Here is a 22,068-nt window from a genome sequence, read left to right as displayed (position 1 = left end):
GAAAAATCCTTTTATGTCTTCTGGTTTAAGTACTATGTGGCGTCCAAGTTGAGATGCTATTAGGCTCTGTAACACGTGAATCTGGGCTCTTCTGAGTGGAAACATAAAAAAAAGAATTAATGTAGAGTTTCTATTTTGTTCTATTTCTGTTTGCCCTTTTATTTTCACCTGAGTGATCAAAGACTCTAAGTGCTAATGTATTTTTAACACTGACTTAGAAGTGTTTGTGAGATAATGAAACACAGGCAACTGTTGGGTGAGTAAATTGGTATGGTCTTCCTGGAGGGCACCTTACCAGACTGAATCAGTTAAATATGTTTCCTCTTTGTATGGTAGATTAAAAAAAAAGCTACAGTGATTTGTAGCTCCTCCCATCAAAAAGTTGAGTCCAATTTTATACCCCTTGAATCTGCGTTTGGCCATAGAACTTGCTTTGGTCAATGGGACATTAGAAAACATGACTGAAAAGGACTGGAAATTATTTACACATTGGAGTTTGCCTTCTCTTACCATTGGTAACCACCATGCGAACAGGCCCAGGGTAGCTTACTACAGGAAGAAAGACAATGTAGAGAGAAGCCACAGCCACCCACTCACTTCACCCCAGCTGAATCATCTGAGACCTTGAACACCCTAGATCATGGTTTTTCAACCTTGCTGGTACTGAAATCTGGGCTGAGATCATTCTTCGTTGTGCAAGATTATCTTCTGCATTGCAAGATATTTAGCAGGAGCTCTAGCCTCTACCCATTAGAAGCTAGTAGCACCCTTCTCTGCTACACTGAGTTAGCCAAAAATGTCTACAGACCTTGCCAAATGTCTTCTGGAAGACAAAATCACCACCATTTGAAAAGCACTGGTCAAGACCATATTTACTGTCATATTCAAGGTATAGTTTTTATAATAATAGCAAGCACCATTTATTATATGCTTATTATGTCACATACACTATGGTATATATTTTACATGGATTATGTCATTTAATCCTCACTGTAAACTTAAGAAATAGATTTATTTTCTTTAATTTTTTAAAATGTGTATTTATTTTTGAGAGAGCAAGAGGAACAGAGTATGAGCAAAGGAGGGGCAGAGAGAGAGGGACACACAGAATCCAAAGCAGGCTCCAGGTTCTGAGCTGTCAGCACACAGCCCAATGCAGGGCTCAAACCCATGAGCCATGAGATAATACCCTGAGCTGAAGTCAGACGCTCAACTGACTGAGCCACCCAGGTGCCCCTATTATTTTGTTTAATTAATTAATTGTTTGTTTGTTTGTTTAGAGACAAAGAGAGGCCGGGGGGGGGGGGGGCGGGGGAGAGAGAGACAGAGAGACAGAGAGAGACAATGCCAAGTAGGCTCTGCACTGCCAGCACTGTGGGGCTTGATCTCACAAACTGTGAGATCATGACCTGAGCCTAAATCAAGAGTTAGATCCTTAGCCAACTAAGTCACCCAGGCACCCCAGAAGTAGGTATTATTCATATCTATATTTTGCAGATTAGGAAACTGAAGTTAAAAAAGTTTAAATATTGTGCCCAAGTTCACCCAGCTAATAAGTAGTAAAGCAGGATTTGAACACAGGCAGTATGCTCGTAGCACAATTCCTTAACTACCATTTGGAGCCAATCCATTTAAATATGGCTTCTCTTTAGATACTAAAACAGAATAGTTCTAGTTTGTCTAAGATCAACCAAAACTGCCATTAATAGGCATCAACTCGGGCCAATTGTGACTTATAAATACTATGTTTTTTTATTGACTTGGTACTATCAATAGAGAGACAAGACCTACTGAGTACTCTCTCATCATGCTCTGGGATCCTACCTCTTCTGGGATCCTTCTTCTATACTACTCCACAATAGTATTCTTACAGTACCCCCATCTCAGATGCTATTCCTTCACACTTGGTTCTTCCAGTAACAACATAGACAACAAAGCACCTATTCATTTGAGATATCTTCCTCATATATATCAGGATATAAAATATGAGACCCAAGCCCTACTCAGAGAGCTCAAATACACTTAGTTTTCATTGTTTTTCTGTCTTTTACATTCATAACTTCATGACATTCACAACCTGCTCTGTGACTCCCCTCCACGTCTCAGAGTAGGCAGCAAATTCTCTCAGTACATGGTCTTTTGCCAAAAAACACACATTGATGAGGATTCAAATCAATCTAGAGATCACAGAATCCGAGATTGTAGAATCTCCTGGAATTTTTAAGGAGGCTCTTGTTTTTGGTTGTTTGGGTATGATAAACTTAAAGGAAAACTAATCTCACTATTTTGTTTTTTAAAATAAGTCTCTTGGGGCGCCTGGGTGGCTCAGTTGGTTGAGTGTCCAACTTTGGCTCAGGTCATGATCTCACAGTTCGTGGGTTTGAGTCCTGCATCGGGCTCTGTGCTGACAGCTCAGAGCCCAGAGCCTGCTTCCGATTCTGTGTCTCCCTCTCTCTCTGCCCCTCCCCCACTCACACTCTGTCTCTCTCTCTCCTTCAAATATAAACATTAAAAAAAATTTTTTAAATAAGTCTCTTATTAGAAGCATCCATTTTTATCATATATGCACATAGATGTGTACATATGTACATATACATATAATTATTTTGGGTTTTAATACAAAAATGGATTTTATAATACCCATCACTTAAGAAAAAGTACAGTGTGGTCATGAGAGTGCCAACTTTGGCCCTTCCACAATGTGAGGACACAGGGAGAAACTGATCATCTATGGACCAGGAAGTGTCCTCACCATACACCAAAACTGTTGGTGAACCTTGATCTTGGATTTCCAGCCTCCACAATGAGAAGAGACAGACCCAAAGAAATTGAAGACCAAGCTAAGGGAGTTCTTTCATCAAATATTGGCTACAAATTACAAGTGAGGTGAAGGAAGGCAACTTTTGCCTGGATCACCACAAATAATGGATTTTTAATAAAGTCAGGAGCACAAATGAAGAGTGAAAGAAAAAAGAAGAATAAGAAAGGCTATACTGCGGTCAGGAAATTTAAACATATAGGGAGCCATATAATTTATATTTTAAAGCTACAAATATAGTAATTATTTCTATTCATTAATTAAATGACACAGTAGTATTTAGCATTATATAAAAACTCCATTCATTTAACATTCACTCTGTTGTTTGGGCAATGTATTATTTAACTAACACATTGCACTCTGCTTATTATATAAAATTATGTTTACCCCCAAACTGTAATTTTCGTGGAGATACAAATGTCAGTCTATTCAGCAGATTGATTGTAAATGAGAAACATCTCAACAGACAGGAGGGAGGGAGAGAGGGAAGGAGGGAAGGATGGAAGGAAGAAGGTGGGAGGGAAAGAAAAATGGGTTAGGTTTTGACTTGTTTTTAGAAGAAAACAAATAGAAAAAAACCTCACCAAGAAGAGTGGAGAAGACCTAAGAAAGTGGAAGTGTAAAAAAAGCAGAATGGAATGTGACACTCAAGACTCTTTCCCTACCTACCATATTTATTTTCATGATTTGCATTCTACATTATAACCTACGGCTGTGATTTCACATTTCACATTTCTTTGTCAGAGTATTGATGGATTTATGTAGCACTGTAGTTCTTATCTCACCTATAAAGAGGCACTTCTACAATTCTGGACACACATACCTCAGAAAGAGTATCTTAAATGAATGCAAATTTCTTATTTATTTCTGGCATTTAGATTATTTGTTTCTGCTACACCATTTAGTCATTTTACTAACAAATGTAAGTTTACAAAGGTAAATTACGTCTAACAAAAAACATTCAAGATGAGTTGAATTCATTGTATATTTTCTTAAGTTCTAACTATGAAGTCTTAAAAACAATTTTTATTATAATATTGATTAAAGAGTTTGGTATTCTTAGTTTTATGTCTGTATAAATACCTAATAAATAATTTGTTTGGGAATTCAAAACTGATTAATGCATTTAGCAGACAAAATGTCCAAATCTGTGTTATTACTGAGTTTTTTTTCATTAAAATGTAATAACTATTTCCACTCAATAAAATTAAAATGGCATATTCATGAAAAAAAAGAAAAAGAGTATCAGAGCATCTGGCTGGCTCAGTTGAAAGAGCACATGATGCTTGATTTCGGGGTCATGAGTTGGAGCCCCACATTGGGTTTAGAGATTACTTAAATAAAAACTTAAAAAAAAAAAAAAAAGAATGTCAACTTTGGAGCCAACCCACAGGGTTTAAATCCTAGTTCTACCACTAAGCATTTATATGGCCTTGGAAGTCATTTGGCCTCTCTCTGCTTTATTTTCTCAATTGTAAATTGCTACTGTGATATTTGAATGAAGTAATATATGCAACTTAGAATAATATCTGACACATGGTAAGCAATATACATATTTTCACTACAATTACTAATTTTCTTTTCTACTTCCCAAAGAAGAATGGACATCCAGGTAAGTAAACATAAAGCCAAATTTTTCTAAGTGGCACAATATTACAATTTATTTAGTATTCCATAATTTATTCAGTATCCTGTCGATAACCTATTCAGATATTTTTTCCATGTTTGAACTACTAAATGCTGCATTATTGGATATATATATATGTCCTTAAAAACTCATGCCCTTATTTCCTCAGGATATCTTACCCAAAGGCAGAGCACTGAATGAAAAGGTATGTCCATTTTCAGTTTTGGAAATATTTGCCAATTAAGTGATGAAACCATTGTAGTAATTCACATAGCCATCAGCAGTGTACAAAGTGTCTATTTTCAGATATACATACATATATGTACACATACACACACCTGCCGCCACCAAATAAAAACAATATTTACATTTTTTTTTTTTACCAATCCGATGGCTGCAAAATAGTATTTTGAGCTTTTATTCTCTTTTCTTTATTAGTGAATTTGAATTTCCCTTAATATAGTTACTGGCCATTTGCATTTTACCTTTTAGGAGTTTCTTATTTGTACTCTTTGCTCATTTTATTATTGTCTATTTCTTATCATTTTGTAGTGTTCTTTGATAGTATTTTTATTAACCCACTATATGTCACATATACTGCTAGTATTTTCCTATCTTTCAAGTCTTCATCATCCATATATTAGTGAATAACCACTCTTTAGACAATAGCTCTGAACCAAAATCTTTCCTGGCCTCTGAGGATTTGTGGCTATTGAAGTATGAGCATTCAATGCAAATGCATTAGGAGATGTGCATGTTTCCTATTATAAAATCAATGCTTCTAAGAATCTCCCTCAAGTGAGACAGCATCACATCAATCTTCATACTTTACCTTAAGAAAAATAAACCTTTTTCTGAAAAGGGATGTCTAGTTCATTCACTGACTCATTGTGAGCCCCATTTCTCCAGGACAGTTTTTCATCCCAAAGACTTGTGTTCTTCTCTCAGACTTTGTAAGAATATATGAGTCTCAGTATGAAGTTTACACTAAGGGCTCTAGGATCTCTGTGGTTTTCAATTAGCTCAGGGAAGGCCTAGTGCATCTTACCTCAAACATTCACTAGATCAAGTATCACGCCGTCTTATGTCTGTGTCTTTTGTCTTCCCAATGAAATGGTAAGCTCAGTTGTGATTTTTCACTTTGCTTTTCAGGAGCCCTGATGTTTTCTTGGACACAGAACAAGGCTATTTGGAATTTCTCCCTGTAAGTAATGATCTATTTATGGACCTGTTTCTCTGACACATTTTCCTGACATAGTTCTCAAGACACAGAGAAAAAAAAGGAATGAAGTGGGGCCAAATGGCTCTTGAGCATGGCAAATGGGATAAAGGAGCAGATGATTCACTCAGTCAGTCAACTGGCAAAAATTAATCGAGCCTCTTCTATGGAACAGGCTGGGTGCCCACCTACCAATATGGTACAATTTGAGGAAAATCACAAGACTTACCTAGGCTAAAACACCTCTATCAGCAATAAAGATTCACTTCCTTAAAATATTAGTAATATCTTAGACAAAATCAGCAGCCCCCCCCAAAAAAAGAAACACATGACAATAATCAAAATGGGCCAGAAGTAAAAGAAATGGAAGGGCTGCTCAAAGATGGGATACTGTTCAAAATAAACCATAGTCACAGATGTACTTGGAGGAAGAAATTACCTACAGCATGACCATTATAAACATGTATTTTTCAAGCACAAATACTAATGATGAGGAAATCACATGGCTCAGACCTGAAGATAAATTCAAGCTGGTTACAATCTACAGTGGGGGTTAAAAATGAAAGGAAAGAGAAACCAAAGTCAATGTAGTGGAGATTTCTTGGGCTGATGAAGGAAAGGAATGGTGTGTTCCTGATACAAACTACGGAATGGTGAGGAAGAGCAGGGATAAAAGACAAATATTCACCTACTGGCTAAAAGACAACATGATTGACCCAGTGCTCAGATACATGTTTAATATTGTTTTTGTGATTTCACTTCTCAGAGTGGATGGGGTCATTAGGTAGACTACTATTCTGTAACCTATTCTCATCAACAATTATGTGGAATGAGGGAAACATCCTTAAAACAGGAACATGAGAGTTCATGATAGCCAGCCAGGAGTATTTCAAGGACTCCAGAGAATAAAGGAACAAAACCCCCCAATCTAAAGCTGTAGAAACGGTTAAAAGGATTAGATGTATGTATATGAGAGAAGGAGAGTCTCAAGAGTAAAAATATGGCTGAAAACAACAACAACAACAACAACAACAACAAAATGATCAATGACTCTGCTGGGAAATGAAAGGTAAGTTATCTAGAAAGACCAGTGTGACTACACAAGGCTGGATTTCAATAAGCTTCACTTTAAAGACTGTTGGCTAACATGGACACATAACCAAGATAAACACATTAAGATAATTGCAAGATTTGTAATAACAGTAACACAAAGAATAAACTAAAGGAACTAATGGTTGAGGAAAAGTTAAAAGAGGAAAAAGGGGATTTTATTGGCATTGGTAAGAGTAAGAGACATGTTGAATCAGGGCAGATGATGGAAAAGAAAAATGTGAAACTTGGTAATTCTCCTGTTGCCCTGGGTGGGAGTATGGATTTCAAAGCTGTCTAAGGGAGGGGGTGGGAGTCATTCATTAGGAATTGGCAGCAAGAGCTGTCTAAAATGGGCAAGAGAGAAAATAAAAAGAAATGCAAGGGAAAGGTAGCTCAGAGAAAAGGGGCAGGAGCCTGGGAAAATGTCACAACAAAAACTATCTTGGGGAAGTCCATATGGAGCAACTGATACAGTGAAATTTGTGTTCAACAGGCCCTCATTGTATTGCACTTATAAACACAAACATGCCTAAGAATGTATATGTATATTCTCCACTGCAGGAGAAAACCAGCGTTGGTTAGTTGATATGAATTTCTAAATTTCTTTATTTTTAACATGCCTATATCTGAAGGGTGTTGCTGATATTTTGTACAAGAGTAAGGAAAGGAGAAATCAATTGACATTTATTGGGAATGAGCAACACGCTGGGAAATTTACACACAGCTTAAATACTCCTTACAATAATCATATGAGGTACGTGTTATTAGTCCATTTTTAGATAAGGAAATTGAAGGCCGGACAGGTTAAATATATTGCCTATGTCAAAGCCAGTAAAGCAGAACTGAAAATCATCTGTTGGACTCTAGAGCCCACACTTATCTCATTATTCTATACTGTCTCCGGGGCAGGTCAAGGACATTATAAAACTCTTCAAACCTCAGGTGGCATAATTGCTTACCATGTACACAGCTTTAGGTCAAGCATCTTATCTGACCCTTGCTAAAATAAGCTTCTTAAGAGCAATCATTTGGAATCTCTAACCCAGAAAATTTTTAGCTCACCCTCTCCCTACCCATTGCCCAACCAAGTTGTTCCATTAGACATCAAAAGTTCAGGGTAATCCCATTCATCCTTGACTCTTTGGGTTCACTTACTTATCCACTCTTCTATTTATTCATCCATTTAACAAATATTTACCACATACTCAAATATTCTAATAATCAAAGAAAAGGAATGTGTCCAGTTTCAACTTTAGCTTGTCATTAAAACCTCAATCCATCTGTTCAGGTCTTGCCTATTCATCCAGTTGAATTTTCCCAGTGATTTTCATCAAAAGAGTTTTGGTTTCTCCAACTCTACAGAGGTAAAGGGCATGAGACCCTTATTTGTTATTGAGTTTAATGCCTTCAGACCTCACAGCCCTATATGGGAAGACTTCTCCTTCTATTTTAGGTTCATCTGAAATAGCTGACCCCTTCTGGATCAGCTCAGGTTCCTCCTTCCTTCCCTCCTCCCTTTGCCCTCTCCATTTTCCTCTTCTGCAAGCAGCCCCCTTATCCACTCACCTACAGTTTTATTTTTTTAAGTTTATTTATTTGACGGAGAGAGAGTGTGTGTGTGTTCATGAGTTGGGGAGTGGCAGAGAGAGAGAGAGAGAGAGAGAGAGAGAGAGAGTCCCAAGCAGGCTCCTCGCTGTCCCAAGCAGGCTCTGTGCTGATGCGGGGCTCCATCTCACAAATTGTGAGATCATGACTTGAGTCGAAATCAAGAGTTGGCTGGCTGCTTAACCAACCAAGCCACCCAGGTGACCTGTCACTTATAGTTTTAAAAACAAGGCTGAAAATCTTCTCACCCCTTTTAAGTAATCTCAGACACACTTCATATTAAAACAGGAACATAGTAAGCAAAAAACTTAATAGCTTTAGGTAAGTAATAAATGATCCCCTGTATGAATGCCAAACATATACTCTGTTTACCACAGAACACTTCCAAGTCATATCAAAGAGAAACACATCTGGCCTAGGGTGATTTATATCCTCATCCAGCACGTATGTTTCCATCTGATTCACACTACATGCTTTGGTTTTCAAATGCCAAATGAACAGTAAAAAATTGAGTCCTGCATTCCTGGAAGAGTTACATTTTCTCCCTTCATTCTCTATAAAATGATGGTGCTGAATTAGTTAACAGTGTATTAGTAAACGAGCATTTTTGCAGAATTTTAGTTTACCCTCTCATATATTATCCCCAAACAATTCTTTATGAGTTAGCCTTGTCTTCATTTTATAAATGAAGTAATGAAATCTAGAGAGGTTGAGAAAACTCTCAGGTCACATAGTGAGTGAGAGATGTATCAAGGCTCAAACTCAGATTTTTTTTTTTTTTTTTTAGAGAGAGAGAGCATGAGTGCACATGTTTAGGGAGGGGCAGAGGGAGAGGGAGAAGGAGGGGGGAGAGAGGGAGAGAGAGAGAGAGAGAGAGAGAGAGAGAGAGAGAGAGAGAGAGTCTTAAGCAGGCTCCACACTCAGCTCGGAGCCCACAACCATGTGATCATGACACAAGTCAAGAGCCAAAATCAAGAGTCAGATACTTAACTGACTGAGCCACCCAAGCACCCCAAACTCAGATCTTTTGATTGAAATCTCATACTTCCCAGTATATTCCACCATTTACAAATAATCTTTATGTTCTCTTTCAGGGACTGGGATGGGTATGGGCTGTGAAGTTGTCTGGGGGAGAGGGTGGGAGACATGCATTAAAGATTAGCAGCAAGAGCTGTCTAAAATGGGCAAGAGCATAGATGAAGACAAATGCAAGGAACAGGTAGCTCTGTAGAAAAGAGGCTGAAGACTGGGAAATGTCAGACAAGAAACTATGCTGGGTGAAGTCCATATGGAACAATTGTTAAGGTGAATGCTGTGCTTCATCTCCTAAAATAATGGAACCATTTTCTTTTTAATTCACATTTTAACAATATTTAAATCATGTTCATTTATAAAATATCACCCAGAAAAAAATAAATAAATAATAAAATATCACCCAGGCAATTATAATTCAATAGAATTTCCTTTTGATCACTTAAGTTATAGCCATTCCCTAAACTCAAATCAAGAAATAAATCAGAATTACTTTTGAAGAAAAAGAAAAGTTGTCAAGTTTCTTTCTGTGGTTCTATATGTTCAAAAGCATGTTTACTTGGAAGCTGAACCTACCGTAGAGGTAACTTACCATTCGTTTTAGGAAAAAGTTGGGGGGATCTAGCACCTGGAATGGGAAAATGAGGGAAAGTCTTGGTGGGTAGAGATTTCTCTTTGCTACTAAAAAGCCAGAAAAAAATCTTGATGTAAAGTATCCTTGGGATGGCCCCTACAGACTTTCTGGAGGAACAAGAGAAAAAAGAAACCCTAATTTCATGAATTGTTCCCTTGAATCCACTAGCAACAAAGAACCTTGAATTTGAGGAAAAGGTAGAAGAACAAGAATTTACAGCAAAAGTGAGAGCTGGGAGGAGGAGAGGAGAAAGAGTCCCTCTTTGATGAAGAGTCACCCTTTGGTGAAAGACTATGGGGCATTCTATCTGCCAGATGCCTTACTAGAAAAGGCACTAGTGACCTGATAAATTCTGACTTATTCTCTAGTGACTTTACCCATCTTGTAACACCAGGCAATCAATTCACCTCGTTCAGAATGTTTAGATTCCTCTTCTTTCAGTTCTTTTCCTATAAATTCTATTTTCTCCATGTATAAAGATAAAGCTTAGTTTTTTCATCTTTTGCTTCCAAATTGGCTTTTCCTTATGACTCTTACAAAGACTGATCTCTTATAAAAAGGACTATTTTTGCTATAGAATAGCATACTCTCTTTTAACATAGCTCAACTCCAAAAATTTTACATTTCCCTTTGATTAGTTTTGGTAAGCTTCTATGTAGTTGGTGTTCAAGGGAGTGAAAACTTACACTTAAAGCAAAAGACCACAAAAAAAAAATGTAATCATGGATCTCCAAGGAAATTCACAGGAATCAAGACCTGGGTTCATGTGTTCAGGCAATGCTGCCACACCTTGAACAGCTTCTCCAGGAGAAACTCTGGGACAACTTCAGGGCAGTCCAGTCCTTCACAGAGCTGCCTTGGTCACTGTATCCCTGATCACACAAATACAACAAACCACACAGAACACCTGTCAACATTTTACCCTGAGCCAAATATAGTAACCAGGTGTAACCTCATATTTAAAGATCCCATGATAGCTAGATTTCCTATATAAATATACATTTCTCCAATAGTGGGTGATACACAAAAGAAGTGTTTTAGGTTTTCCAAAGGTATTTTCCTTATGGGTTCTTAATCTGTGAATCTGTGACTAATTTGCTCATTTCATTGGAGCACTATATAAATAAGTCTTTATAAAATGAAATTTGGCTTCTTTGCTCACTATTTAATTTTATCTTCTTCATATGAGTTGCGCCCCTAAATCTGGCCATCTGGCCCCATATAGCTAGAGAAGAGGCCAAATGTGGCTCAATCTGGAAGAATGTTTTAAAGTTTCAAGTTGTCCACTGTAAAATGGACTCTTCTGCAGAAGTAAGTTTGCTGGTATGTGTCCTACCCACCAGCACCCCATGTGTCTGAGAGTCGCTTAACTGAGACACCTCTTCCTCATTTAGAGCAATCCTCAGTGACCACCACCACCCCACCTCGGGTCTTGTTACCAACATGCATTCCTAGATCTGCCCAGCAGATCTCTGGAGCTATCTCACATTTTTAGATTTTTTTGTCTCATCTTCTGCCTTTTGGATTTAGTGATTTCCACAGGTTTCCTAGATCCACTCTCAAGATGCCAATTATTCTTTACATTTTAATTAACTCATTTATTCAATAAATTTCAATTAAAGTTATAGAGTGTGACAGGCACTCTTCTAGGCCTTGGGGATGTAAAAAGGGAAAAGACATATAGATTCTATCATCTTGCTTACATTTTAGTAAAAGGAGGCAGATCACAAAGCAGACTAAAGACTTAAAGATGGACCAGGGAGGTCCTATATGATGAAGACATGATGTATAAAGTGGTAAGGGTGAGAGATGTAGATTTTTGCAAAGCAGGCACTCTAGACTGAGCTAACAGCAAGTACAAAATCCTGAGGTAAAAGTATGTTTGAGTTTTTTAATGCACATCAAGGTTACTTTCTCTGCACCAGCTCTCTGAATCCTGGCCAACACAGACTCAGATCCAATCAGCCTTAATCTTGAGTACATCTATTATGGTCACTCTCAAGGAGAAGGAATGCTGAAAGGGAGAGGCCAGGTAGCTTCTTGTCATGTGGTGTGAAAGGGGAGACCCCAGCACCGAGTGAGTGACTGGGATTCTATATACATGTCTATATCTAGGTAACCTAGCAGTAAACGAGGGAAAATGAGACTTATAGTATGTATTTAACCAGTAGTGTTTAATAATGTTATCTTTATGTTTGAGAAAGGCATACATTTTCATCAATTCCCAAGCATTTCTATCAAAGTAGAAAGATGCAGAGAACGAGGGCTGAGATTTATTTTTTTTTTCAACGTTTATTTATTTTTGGGACAGACAGAGACAGAGCATGAACGGGGGAGGGGCAGAGAGAGAGGGAGACACAGAATCGGAAGCAGGCTCCAGGCTCCGAGCCATCAGCCCAGAGCCCGACGCGGGGCTCGAACTCACGGACCGCGAGATCGTGACCTGGCTGAAGTCGGACGCTTAACCGACTGCGCCACCCAGGCGCCCCATGAGATTTATTCTTTAAAGCAGAGCTTTGATGTCTTGATCAAACCCTTCTATTTTCCCACCCCTTGCTATGCTTCTGAATTCCATGGTTCTTGGGTCAGGAGTGACTGAAGGTGATATTCTGATGAAGACCTAACAAAGTTTAGGGGTTATCTAATGATGTATATTTTCAGCTTCTTGGTTTAAGTCTTAATTTCCAAACAAACAAACAAACAAACGGAGGTTAAAGTGTTGTGGAAGAAAATGGGACAACCCAGGATTTTAAAGCTTGATATCCAGGTGGTTCTGAGGACTATTCAATCATGTATGTGTAATAAATAATGAATAATAGTAGCTACAATGTCCTTAGCCCTTATTATGTTCTAAACTCTATGTTAGTGGCAAGTAATTTATTTATTCCTTACAAAATCTCTTCCAGGGCGGCAAGATGCTTTTATTGCCTCCGTCTCACAGAGGAGAGACCTGAGTCTTTGAAGGACAAAGGGAGGGGCCTGACATCACAATGCCAGTGAATGGCAGAGCTGGGACTGGAACCCAGCTCCCTCTGTCTGCACAGCCCAAGCTATTGGCCCACCACAGGAGCCTGCCTCCATAGCAATGAAAAATAATTGGAGTATTTAATAATCAGTTTTACTGATGCTCCCATTATGAAGAAAAAATCATCACTTACTATAAGGAAGAGTTCCTGCCTTGATTAAAGTTGGCAGGTAAAATTTACTTATTTTGGAACTCATTTGTTAAGGTTCAAGATGGCAAGAAATGAAACTGAAAAATTAATCTCTGCTAAAATGTTTATAGAAGAATACCCTCCCTAGGAACATGGTACCATCTCACCTCAATGTTAGGGTCAGATGTTGCCTAACTTCAAAGTGTTAGTAAAGTGGGAGAATATCAGGCCAGGGAGGAGAAGGTAGAGTTTGAGCAGTGGTTACATGGGCAGAGGGGAGTGGGGATGGGGATACAGTCTCAGCAGCAGCTTGTAGGTGAGAACATTTACATAAAGCATGAGGCACAATTTGCTAGGGATTCATTGCTCAAGCTAGTGTTTATGAAGTGAGTTCCCTTGTTCCCTCTTCCAGATGTGAGGGTTGTTTTGCAGTCAGGTATAATGGAAGCAGCACTGCCTTTCTAGGCTAGAAACCAGCCTGTCATGCCAGCCTCTCCAATCGCTGTGGGACCCTGGAGAAGTCGGTGAACCTCAACAGACCCTTTTCTCATCTAAAAATAAAAATAAGACAATTGGAGTAGACTATCCCTTCTAGCAATTGTGTGAATCAAGGAGAATTTACAGCTGTTGCCATTCATTAAGTTCAAATTAAGTCACCTCATTATTTTATCTCTTGCTAGATAGAAGGAAAGCTCATGGTAGAGTAGGTGTCTCCTAGAAGGAGCTAAGAAAATATCTGCTCACTGACTGTATCTACAAAATATACATGCAGACAAATGGCCAAAGAACCCTAGGCTATGTCAGAGGAGCTCTATTTTAGGATGGAAAGTGGCACTCATCCTTCTCGTACAACAGTACTATTTACCAGATGCTTACTAACCTAAAATTTGCTTTCGTTTAGAATCATAACTAAAATTAAATGGCAAAATAGTATGTAAAGTATAATCTCACCTTTAAAAAAATGAGAAAAAAAGAACAACATATGTAAATGTTAATGGACCAAAAATGTTGGGGGCTCATACACTAAACAATTGACAGTGTTTTTCTGGAAAAGAGATTGGAGTAGAAATAAGACTGATTTTTACTTTCCATGCCATGCACTTCATTACATCTGCATTTTGTATAACATTATAGTACATATATAATTGTTTACGTTTTAGATTGCTAAAATATTCTAATTGTTCCAAACTAATCTGGCCAGGAACTGCTTGTGTCACATTTTACATGTCAGCCTATGTTAAAAACTAAACCCAAAAGATTTTCTCAAACCTAGAGATGCTGCCTTGCTTTTCACACTGCAGGAAAACACACACACACACACACACACACACACACACACACACACACACACACACAGAATGTTTTTTTCCAGTTAACACAAGTGTGAATGAAAAGGTCTTACTTTTTTTTTTTCTTTCAGTTCCTGTGACCCCCAGGAGAGAAGGCTGTGGGCTGATTATTAGAGCATTTTAGTGTGTGGGTTTGCCTGGAAGCAATAGCCAGCAAAGGCTGGAAGACGGGAATAACGATAAAGCATGCTCAGCTTGTAGAGCTCTGAGCTGAACAGCATTACTCTCGACCAGATTTCATTTCTTGTTAATTATATCCGATTCCACTTGAGTATGGATTTCATTGAATTTAAAACGTTGGGAGTGGGGGTCACTGCTCCATGCCATTCATCAGAAACATCAATAAAAAGAGCACCCCAGAAACCCTTGACCATCAGCTGTGCAAATACATTACCCCTCATTGTGACGGATTTGCTCCAGTAATTATGATCGCCTTTTCTTCAGTCTGTGTCTGTGAGCATTTCTAGAACACTTGATGCCATAATGCCCAAAGAAAAAGCCCCTTCTGACATAATGGAGGCAATATGAGATATGTGTTTTCACGTCATGTAAAAATTTATGACATTCACACAAAGAGGGGAATTTATTTCCTGTGCATATGCATCTCTGCTTTCTGTTGCTATTGATGAATGGAAAAAGATAAATGTACCATAGACGGAGGAAATAACGGCAGGGAGGGGCTGATTGCTGACTTCTATCCAGTGAATACAGACAAGCTGCCAAAGGCCTGCGCCCCGAGGCCCTGATGATGGCGGAAGGGGGTGGGGTGATCTCTCACCCCAAGTCTTTGAGAATCAGAAGGATGAAGTGAATGAGCACAGGCCTTGAACTCAGACCTATGTTTGGATCCAGCTATTGCTTTGAAAGCTTAGGAAAGCTAACTGGCCTTTGCTCAGCTGTCAAATGAGATACTAATATCTAGTCCTGCATGAAGAAACTAATGAAATAATATATGTAAAGCCTCTTCTATACTCCATGGTAGTGCCTTGCATGGTACTTAGTAGATATCTCCTCAAAATTTCCTCCCTTTAATTCTTTTTCTCATCTCTATTAATAGTTCTTTTCCTTCCTTTCCTAATTTTTTGGCAGAAATGGCCAAGGGGTTTTTTTGTTTTGTTTTTTGTTTTTAACCTGCTGACCTCAACTCTTCAAAACAGGCCAGCAGTACCATAAGCCAAAACCAGCCAAGCTAATGGGTAGAATAATTTTCTTTTTTCCAACTTCGGTCTTTGAAAAATTCAAAAATATAGACATATATAATATTAACAACAACATAAACTTATAAATGAAGATAATCTTTACATCGTCCTTAGCCCTGAGATAGACAGATGATAGGTAGATAGAGCTTTTATTCAAACTTCATTTTTTCCTTTTGGCCGAGCTTTATACTGTGAATGTAATGCTTACTAATTAGCAGATCAGCCAGGTCATAAAACGTTTATTAACAGCTCCCACCACCATGTTGAGTGGTGTTTCCTTTGATATTTTCAATTAGGGCCCATGCCATACAAAGTGTAACTGCATTCTTACACTAGTGTTGGAAGGCTATAAAATATTCTCTCTCTTACTTTGTGGAAGGGCAGAGCTGAAACCAGGGTGAGGCCAGTAGGGCACTTGCATTGAGGACAAAATTGAGAGGGGAGCCAAAAAATTCAGTAACGAAGATAAACAATATTCTAATGCAATTTTTAAAAAAAATATGGGGTGCCTGGGTGGCTCAGTCGGTTGAGCGTCCAACTTTGGCTCAGGTCATGATCTCATGGTTCATGAGTTTGAGCCCCATGTCAGGATCTGTGCTGACATCTGAGTCTGGAGCCTGCTTCGGATTCTGTGTCTCCCTCTCTCTCTTCCCTCCCCCACACTTGCAGTCTGTCTCTCTCTAAAAAATAAACAAACACTAATAAAAGTTTTTAATTGCAATATATGCAAAAAAATCCATGCTGAACAAAACATCAACATTTTAAACAAAGATAGGAATAAACCATGCACTTGCATAACCCTGTCCCCCTCAGCTCACCCTAATCCAGGCCCTGGGTAGGCCCTGTATCTGAAATCAGTACCTAGCATTCTGGTCCCAGTCCTCACATTACTTAGCTACATGGCCTCAGATGAGTCACTGAACCTCTCTGGTTCTCAGTTTCCTCATCTTGTTTCACTTGGAAGTCTGATTAGAAACCTCCCAGCAACGCTGTGAACTTGCAAATTCTATGGTTTTCTATAACATGAAGCTTCATTATTGGAGCATCAGCAATGACTCACAAGGACAAGATTCATTCACTGCGCCAGCCATCCAATCCAAAATGTTTACTGAGCAATTACTATGTAACAAGTGCTATGTTAGGTGATGAAAATACAAAGTTAAGGGCTACAGAAACACATGGAAAGGGAAGCCAACCCTAGTGCTAAAAGGCCAGGACCACCTTCCCTAGGAAGAGATTCTGTCCTAAAGGACTAAAGGAGTTAGGCAGGGAAGGCAAGGATGGAGTTGCAGAAAAGGAGAACAACATGGCCAAAGACCTGAAGGTAACAAAGAAAAATTTGGCTGGAGAACCATAAGTGTAGTATGGGTGGTATTTAGTATAAATGGGGTGGATGAAACAAACAAAAACCAGTCTTTGATTACAGAGCAGTAATGAAAGTACAAGCCAGTATAGGACAGTGTAAGAATATAATGGAGAGTGTAAGGCAAAGAGTGCTGGGTTATGGTCAGACCCGGGTTCCAGGCACTGCTCTGTTGCAAATTAGCTAGATGGCAGGGCTTCCATTTCCACTGGGATGCTGTTTTAGAACACACCACGAACTTTTCCATAAAGAAGGGAGGCTTTTAATTCCCAAGGATTATTGGAAATCTCACATCTGAGATATTTAGAGTTTACACCCTCAGTACCAAAGAGGTGCTATAATTAATATACGTAGTCACTTCCTTGCAAACAATTTGCTAAACAGCTACGTAGCTGTTGTGTGATGCCTGTGAGCCTGAAGAAGGCTGGGATCAGCCTGAGGCAAACAAACTTTCATCTTTCCCAGACAGGCACGAGAACGAGGCAAGTAGGCAAATGTGCCGGGCAGACACCCCCAGCACGCAGCTACTCCACCTAGGCTTATGACAGGTGGAGCTGCTCGGCTGTTGCCAAATTTGTGTCTGCTGATTTAATTCCGGCACTTAGGAAGACAGGATTAGAGCCAACTACTTTATAACCCAACCCAAATAATTTTTTTTTAATGAGCACCAAAGCACACCATCGCTAATAACGTCAAAGCTTTATGTTTGTAACCTCACTGTAGTCACACACAATACCTACTATATGCTGAGCACTTACTCTATGCCTGGCTTTACAAATATTAACTAATTCCCGCAATTCTATGTGATGGGTCAAGATGGTTATAGACACCTTACAGACAAGCGTAATTTGAAGCACCAAGAAGTAAACTATGTGCCCAAAGTCACACAGTTGAGGGGCTGAGCCAAAATTCAAAACAGCCTGTCTGACTCCAGAGTCTGTACTCTCAGCCACCTTGCTACCTAAACAAGTTCAACATCCTGTGCGGCCAAGTGACACACTTAGAGTACGACACTCAAGGATCTGGATTCTCTGGCCTGTAGCAAGCACCTCAGTCATTTAGTTATGGGGAAGGAGAGCACACTCTACATCCCTCCTCAAATCCATCCTCTTATGTTCTTAGAAAGAGGCATCCTTCCTTCTCTCCTCTCTTGGTCTCATTTCCCACACCTTTTGTTCTCATTGGACACCAGCTCCCCTCGCCAGCTCCCCCTCGATAAAAACTGCATTTGAGGTTCACTGCTCCTTCTCCTTTTGGCCCCATAATTCTTCCCCCACCAGACTTCATAAATGACTGATAGGTTCTCCTTGCCTGGATCTTCTTACCTCCCGTTCCCCACTCAAGCCCAGAAATATGGCTTCTGAGCACACTGCTGTACTAACACTGCTTTCCTAATGGTCACAGTGAACCCCTTTTCACTGTCTTTTTTCAGTTCCCTACTTTCAATCTTTTCAACGTCTCTGCACTTAAAATCATCCTGGTAATTTACATACTTGATGAGGAGAGACACTGTAGGATTATTAAAATTTAGGGCACCTGGGTGGCTCAGTCGTAAAGCATCTGACTTTGGCTCCGGTCATGATCTCACAGTTTGTGAGTTTGAGTCCTACATCGGGTGAGCTCGAGCCCTGCTTCAGGTGAACGTGTACCCCGTTTTGGGTAAAACACGAGCCCTGCTTCAGATGAGCCCCACTTCCCTCTCTCTCTCCCTCTCTCTCTCTCTCCCCCTCACTCACTTGTGCCCTCTCTCTCTCTTTCAAAAGAAAAAAATTAGACCTGATTCTGCCACTTACTAGCTTGGTAACTTTGGACAAGCTACAGAACTGTCTATGGTACTTGTTGCTCTCCAGCATCCCTAAATTTTTGCTAAATGCGGAGACTTACTCTGGCTCTATGATCTCCTGCTCCCTCCATCCTCCCTTAATAAAAATAATAGCTGGGAGGCCAGGGTGACTCTGTTGGTTGCACATCTGACTCTTGATTTCGGCTCGGGCCAGGATCCCAGGGTTGTGGGACCGATCCTCGCATTGGGCTCTGCGCTGAGGATGGAGCATGCCTGAAATTCCCTCTCTCTCTCCCTCTGCCCCTCTCCCCCGCTCATGCTCTCTCTCTCTCAAATAAAATAAAATAAAATAAAATAAAATAAAATAAAATAAAATAATAAAAAACAAATAAAAACAATAGTTGGCATTTACTGTGAAATCACTACACCCTGGGATCTGTACTATGTGCTTTCCAGAATGTTCCAGTGCCACCCCAAAATCAATTTCCACAACGTGGCATTACACCTTTCACTTTTCTGAGCTAACCTCTCTCCCCATTCTTCTGCCACCACCCACCCAAAGGTCAAACAAAAATGCTATCTTTGATACTCCTTCTCTTTCACCTCCTACAGTCAACTGAAAACAAATTGTCACGTTTTTATCTGTTCTGATATCTCTTATTGGGATTTTAAGATTGGAGCTCAATATGCTTGGGTTTGGTTCAGTAAGGGACCCATTTCCTAGGGCTGCATGGTTAGAACATGGGTTGTCTGGCCCTCCTCCCAGGATGCCAAGATGCTATGAGCTCTTTCAATGAGACCCTGTGCCTTACAAACTCCCTAGCTCCAGACTATCTGAAAAGTTTGAGCAAACCACATGATGTCAGGAAATTCTGACAAGTAAGGGGGAAGGAAAGGGCAATTCACATTCACCGCCAGCCTACTATGAATCAGGAACTATGCTAAGTGCCATTGCTTCCAAGATGGGCTGATGCTATACTATCTTAAACATAAAAAGTGTGATGTCACAATGCCGCTTTTTATTGGCACTTCATAGGAAAGTTCTTTAGAGAGGTAGTCTCCCTGGATCATTTTGTCACTGACCTCCCAAAGGATGATCACCTTGGGGAAATGGAAGTCATGATTTAGCTTCTACTATTCTAATGCAAAAAAAAAAAAAAAAAAAAAAAAAACACCACATGACCGGTTTTCTCATTCACTGATTTAGTCTTTCATTCAACAAATATTTAATGACCCCTACTCTGTACCAAGACTGTGATGAATGCTGGAGATGCAGCTGTGAATACGTTTCCCTCAAAATACAGGAAGGAGAGCCACAGGAGTGCTGGGGAAGTGAAGGGGAGCATGGGTGCACGTGGCAGGAGGCTCTTCCTCAGATGAGCAGGATTTACTTTTTTCACTTGTTTCCCAGACAGCATCTCCTCCTCTCCACCCCCACTGCCACCATCCTCATCATTTCCACAATACGCTCCCTGCCTCCAGTCTCACCACCGCCAATCCATCCTCCACACTGTGGTCACAAGCATCTTTCTCGCATGTAAATCTGATCATGTCTCAAACTTTCCTTCGAACTCTCTCCTAGCCTTTTGGATAAAACTGAAGCTCTTTGGCTTGGGATATTTCCATTCACACTTGATGTCTGGCCTGCTGGTTGGCCACTCCATGGAGCCAAGAACCCACTTCTCTTGCTGCAGCCACACAGAACTACTTCCAGTTCTCACATAGTTTTTTCGGCCTGGAAAGCCCTTCTTTTCTCCTTGTCCTTCAAGACTCGGCTCACCTCAACCTCCCAAAGAAACCTTCTTGATCTTCTCAGCCTCCTTAGGTGGATGCCCTCCTTTTGTGCTTTCATAGCATCCTGGGCATATCTGTATCCAAACACAGAATTAGTTGTCAATTAATGTCACCCAGCTGCTGTTCATCTCTGTATTCATACTCCAGCACCCTGTGCTCTAGCCACATGGGATGGTTTACAGTTACCCTAACTCATCAGGCACTTTCACACATTTCCTCTGCCTGGAATGTCCTTCCTATCCTTTCCTACCTGGTAGAAGACCATTCAATTTCAAAAATATCTCAAGTCACCCAGGGGAAAAAACAAACAAACAAACACTGTACTACTGGTACTCTATTTACCCTATAATTATAACAGTTAAACAGACTGCACCATAGTTAGCTAATTACCTATTTCCCCTGCCTTGAAAGCTGGGACTATTTTTTACTTCCTTGTAGTCTTTTTTGCCCCCAGCCTCCAGTACATAAGAAGTGCTGATGTGTATTTTCTAAATGTTGAGAAAATCCAGGAGGGAGGATAGAGTATACAGCATACATGTTAAGAACTCACTATGTAGTAGTATAGAGGTATCCTACTCCCTCATTATTTCATGTGTGTTAATCTTAACAACTAGATCATAAACCCTTTGAGGCCCAGAACTATGTTATATATTTTTATATGACTTCCAATGCTAAATATGGGATAGGTGGTCAATAAATGCTTGTAAATAGAATCTGCATATAATCAAAATGAACTGAGATTGCAGATGTAGGAAGAGGAAATATATCATAAAGAGAGAAAATAGAACCCTAGTAAAAAAGCAAAAAAAATTTTTTTTTAACCTTTTCTTGCCAAGTTTTGCAAAGAAAATGATGAGAATGTTCACCGTGAAATAAAAAGGACATATGCTGATAATTACATTTAAACCCCTTCATGCCAATATCAACGTGAAAATATTTCTGGAGAGGTCTTTTCTTCACTAGTTGTTTTAGGAAATGAAAAAAAGCTTTCAGATTTTTATCTCACTAAATGCTTTTTAAAAATCATAAAAGCTGTATGGAAGTGTTGAATCACTATATTGTACACCCTAAATTCATATTACACTGTATGTTAACTGACTGGAATTTGAATAAAAACTTTTTTAAAAAATCGTAAAAGCAAAACTTTTGTTTTAAATTTTTTTTTAACGTTTATTTATTTTTGAGACAGAGAGAGACAGAGCATGAACGGGGGAGGGTCAGAGAGAGGGAGACACAGAATCGGAAACAGGCTCCAGGCTCTGAGCCATCAGCCCAGAGCCTGACGCGGGGCTCGAACTCACGGTCCGCGAGATCATGACCTGAGCCAAAGTCGGCCGCTCAACCGACTGAGCCACCCAGGCGCCCCAAAGCAAAACTGTTGTAATAATATGTATGCAT

The 22,068-nt window shown here is 39.6% G+C and overlaps 1 protein-coding gene and 1 long non-coding RNA gene across 3 annotated transcripts in view; one reads left to right on the top strand and one right to left on the bottom strand.

Annotated features, from left to right (window-relative positions):
- The window catches only part of PLPPR1 (phospholipid phosphatase related 1), a 326,239-nt gene that overhangs the window by 254,702 nt on the left and 49,469 nt on the right, over positions 1-22,068 (bottom strand). The window lies entirely within an intron of this gene.
- On the top strand, positions 12,941-13,764 carry LOC121034755 (uncharacterized). The gene is made up of 2 exons (XR_005792595.1): positions 12,941-13,222; positions 13,595-13,764. It is a non-coding gene; the product is annotated as an uncharacterized LOC121034755 (long non-coding RNA).

Source organism: Herpailurus yagouaroundi, unplaced genomic scaffold (genome assembly GCF_014898765.1).
Source record: "Herpailurus yagouaroundi ecotype Mexico unplaced genomic scaffold, PumYag 160, whole genome shotgun sequence".
NCBI classification, from domain to species: Eukaryota; Metazoa; Chordata; class Mammalia; order Carnivora; family Felidae; genus Herpailurus; species Herpailurus yagouaroundi.
This window is presented reverse-complemented; position numbering and strand designations above follow the sequence as displayed.